We start from the raw sequence: 4995 nt of genomic DNA on the forward strand, positions 1-4995 counted from the left end.
ATTTGCTCATCTGTGTTTCCTCAAAGAGTTCCAAGAAGCCCACTGGCCACATAAACCCCAAGCCACTCCTGGCATCACACTCTAACATCTGAATCACTTCCCCAGAGCAGTTTCTCAAACACCCAATCAATGCACTATAGCTCATTGTTGTTGTTGTTGAATTGCTATGTCTGACTCTTTGCCACCCCACGGACTGCAGCACACCAGGCTCCTCTGTCCTCCACTATAAAAAATAACTAATTTTGACAAATATGTCCCTAAAGTTCTTGTTCGTTGATAGAATGTCTTTTACCTTAAATAACACAAACAATCCACTTTGCTGCAACTGTGCAGTCAGTGCCTGTGTTCACCTGAGAATCATTAGCTGTCACTCCTGCATGTGGCTCAAAACCCGACGTGTCATCAGGGGCTGTGTGTTCCAACAGCACCCTCCAATTCACAAGGAGACCCCAAGCAGGTTACTTTGCCTCAGGTCACTTAAAAATGTCTTCAACACTAAAATGAGGAATCTTGAGATATATATATATAAATAACTTCCTGGGATTTATTGAGAAGTCATTTTTCTTAATTTTTTATAGTTTTAATTTTATCAATATAAATATACATCAAAAGATGCACTTCACAACTGTACAGTAACAGTTAAAAACATAAGGATATTTTTCCGGAAGAACTGCTTTAATATAAACATCTTTAGGGGGTTATACATTTTAATCACAATCACATGATAAATATTTGATTTGCATTCATTAGATAAATGGGAATAAAAGTTATAATCCCAGGAAAGACATTTAGTGATTCTAAATGCTGAACATTTGAATAATAGTGCTAAGGGATTGAAATGGGAGTGAAATGTACCCAAGAGGAAAATTCAGAGACTTCAAAACAGCTTTTTGAAAAAATAAATAAATAATAGAATGAAAAAAAGCACTGCAGCTCAAAAGATGGGGGAGGGGCAGAGATTTTAAAAATTAATGAACTGAGATCTTTTCTCCAGAAACATCATTTCTGTATCATTTAATCAGACTTGAGCTTTCTTAAATTGCCTTTGAAACAAGTTAATAAACAATACATGCCTGCCCTAGTATGCATTTCTTACAAGTTAATGTACTCTGAGATTCATCCTTCAGTAAATACCGGAGAAACACCAGTGATCCCTGCAGACTTTATTTGAGGTCAACAGTGAAGGGTAAAGGCCTTCTCAAAGGCTTTGGAAGGCATGGGAAAAGACCACCTGCTCAAAAATATCATTCTATCTAACTACTGCAGGGCAGAAATATCCACTACCAGGGTCAAAGTCACTGATGGCAATTAATCCCTTGTCTCCAAAGGACTGTTAAAAATAAACATGGGGTAACACCAGGATTTCCTCTTTCATGGCTGAATAATATTTCATTACACACACACACACATAACATATTCATGATGCACTCAGCCACTGATGAACATTAAAATAGCTTCCATATCTTGACTATTGTGAACAATGCAAGAATAAACCTGGGGGTGCACATATCTCAGTACCTCATTGAAATACTGATTTCACTTCCTTTGGATACATATCCAGAAGCAAATTTGCTGAATCATATGGTAGATCTACTATTACTTTTGTAGGTACCTCCGTATCATTTCCCATAATGGCTGAACCAACAAGGACAAAGCTGGAGGACACTATGCTAAGGGTAATAAGCCAGACACAGAAAGACAGATACTGTATGATCTCACTTATATGTGAACTCTGAAAAAGTGGAACCCATAGAACCAGACAATGGTGATTACCAGGGACTGAGGGATGGAGGAAATGAGAAGACATTGGTGAAAGGCTATGAATCTTCAGTTATAAGATGAATAAGTTCTGGGGATCTAATGTACAGCATGATGACTATAGTTAATAACACTGCTGTAAACCTGAAATTTGCTAAGCAAGTAAATCTTAAGTGTTTTCACTACCAAAAATATTGGTAACCAGGTAACAGGTAAGTTACTTTGATTGTAGCAATCACTTCCAAATGTATACATATATTAAATCATCACATTGCATACCTTTTTAAAAATAAGTAAATAAATAAAATCTGAAAATAATAATAATAAAAGAGACATGTGGACTATGACAGGAGATAGATTAATCCATTCAGTTCAGTTCAGTTCAGTCGCTCAGTCGTGTCTGATTCTTTGCGACCCCATGAATCACAACACATCAGGCCTCCCTGTTCTATCACCAACTCCCAGAGTTTACTCAAACTCATGTCCATCGAGTCAGTGATGCCATCCAGCCATCTCATCCTCTGCCATCCCCTTCTCCTCCTGCCCCCAATCCCTCCCAGCATCAGGGTCTTTTCCAATGAGTCAACTCTTCGCATGAGGTGGCCAAAGTACTGGAATTTCAGCTTCAGCATCAGTCCTTCCAATGAACACCCTGGACTGATCTCCTTTAGGATGGACAGATTGGATCTCCTTGCAGTCCAAGGGACTCTTAAGAATCTTCTCCAACACCACAGTTTAAAAGCATCAATTCTTCGGTGCTCAGCCTTCTTCACAGTACAATTAGTACCCATCAGTGTGGGCTTCCCATGTGGTTCAGTGGTAAAGAATCCACCTGCCAATGCAGGAGACGCAGGAGACACAGGTTTGATCCCTGGGTCAGGAAGATCCCCTGCAGAAGGAAATGACAACCCACCCCAGTATTCTTGTCTGGGAAATCCCATGGACAGAAGAGCCTGGAGGCCTACAGTCCATTGGGTCACAAAGAGCCAGACACAACTGAGCAACTGAGCATACAGACATGCACTCATCAATGTACTAAGAGGAATCAGAATTTCTAGAAGACAAGTGTTGAATCAAAATATTTTGACAGAAAGGGAGGACTGAGTTAAAGAGGAAAGACTGAGATGACATTTCAGAGGGCAGAGAGGCTGGTGAGGCTAGAGTTAGGGTTAAAATTGGAGAGGGAAAAAAAAAGAGGGAATAGAGATATCTTAAAAGTATCCTCATCTATTTTTCAATTCTACCTAAGGTGGTAATACTTCCCCACCAGGGACCTAGGTATGCCTTAATGTACCATATTGAGATGAGCTGCCAAGGGGATAATTTTTTATTTTTAATCACAGAGTTGCTTCTCAAAGGCCACTGAGAATCAAGCTCCTTGGTTTTCAAGTCTACAGAAATCTACCTCTCACACAGTTTAGACCTAGGTGGAATTCTTTAACTCATTGTGATAACCTTAAAATAAAACTGAGATCGAAATCATTAGCAATGTGCAAGCTGAAGAAAATCTCATCTGCTTGCCCACACGTTGATTCCCAGGCGCTGTGTAAACACCTTCACACTACTGATGCTCAACATACTACCCCAAAAAAAGGCTTAAATTTCCAGAGAAATAAGTAATTATTCTGCAACTTGGGAATGGAGTTTGTTTTTGTCAAAACTTTTGTAGGTTGTGACCTTTTCCATTTCTGAAATAACAGAAAATACAGAGGGAACTGAGGTTTGAAAATTGAGAGACTAGATCACTGTGGAGCTTGTTACGACTCTAAGCCTAGTTAAATGTTGGCTAGAAATGTGCCCAAAACACCCAAACAAGGTGAAAGGGAGAGTCAGAGATTTTCCAAAGGGGAATAGTGGTGAGAAAACTCACTGCCCATTTGCTGGAGAGTTCCCCTCAGATACAGAGCCACTGATTGAAATTTCATTGCCTGGCAATTTCACATTCTCCTATATTAAGCAGGCACCAAACCATCCCAAACCAAGTGCTAAGATACGTGAAACATTCTAACAATTTTAAATTGCTCTCCTCCACTCACGAAATGACTCCCAATCAACTTCCCATTCCAGAACATATTAATATGGCAGGAATTTTGTTAAAATTCAATCACTGTGAATCAGGCATGGTAATTTAAAACTACCGCAGACTAATGTTTGGTTGAGAACAGTATTCTAATTGAAGAAAAATGATAGAAAAGTTAGTCTAGTTCAAGGCTCCAGGACATATTGAAAGAAACCGTGGCTACAAAGCATTACCCAATCACATATTCTTGTCCTCTGTGTCCACTTGTTAAGAGGGCAGGACCTACCCCTGGCTCTCTTCATGGGACATTAGCCAATCTGGAGGAGATGTTGCTGAGAGTAAGCTGTGCTGAAATAGGGTATCTTGGGGGCAGGGATGACTGCCTAGAAATCCAATGATTGGTATGCAAAGGAAAGACTGAAGTCAAGGAGAGAGCTGAAAAGGCCAAGCTTGGGGAGCAGTCCTCAACCTTGGCAAGAAGACAGAGGCAAGGACCAAATCAGGAGGACAAATGTCTCAACAAAAAGCAGCAGCGATGAAAGCAAGTCAACACATAAAGTTTGAGATGGGCCAGAGGGAATGATTATAACGAAGCTCAGGAACCACAGAGGTGCTGTTTTCATATGGCCCAACCACATGGTGAGAAGGTGGGTTACTGGCTCCTAGGAACCATGCAGGTTGGGTCTCCTCCCCCAGAGAGTGAAAACTGCTCAGTCGTATCCGACTCTTTGCGGCCCCATGGACTATACACTCCATGAAATCCTCCAGGCCAGAATACTAGAGTGGGTAGCCTTTCCCTTCCCCAGGAGATCTTCCCAACCCAGGGATCGAACCCAGGTCTCCCATTTTGCAGGCAGATTGTTTATCAGCTGAGCTACAAAGGAAGCCCAAGAATACTGGAGTGGGTAGCCTATCCCTTCTCCAGCGAACATTCCCGACGCAGGAATTCAACCAGGGTCTCCTGCACTGCAGGCAGATTCTTTACCAACTGCGCTGTCAGGGAGGCTCCCCCAGAGGCTTAGACAAACAGATACAGCCCAGGATCCAGCCAGGGTTACACCCTCAAATTGTGTTTGTGCGTCTGGTGTGCCAAGGAAGGTACAAAACCCCAAGATAAGCATGGCACATAGACTATGAATTGTCCTAAGTGGATAACTCAAGGGCTATTTTTATTTTAAAACAATCCTAGTTATATTATACAGTAGAATTTGAAACTC

This window comes from Cervus canadensis, chromosome 6 (genome assembly GCF_019320065.1).
Source record: "Cervus canadensis isolate Bull #8, Minnesota chromosome 6, ASM1932006v1, whole genome shotgun sequence".
NCBI lineage: Eukaryota > Metazoa > Chordata > Mammalia > Artiodactyla > Cervidae > Cervus > Cervus canadensis.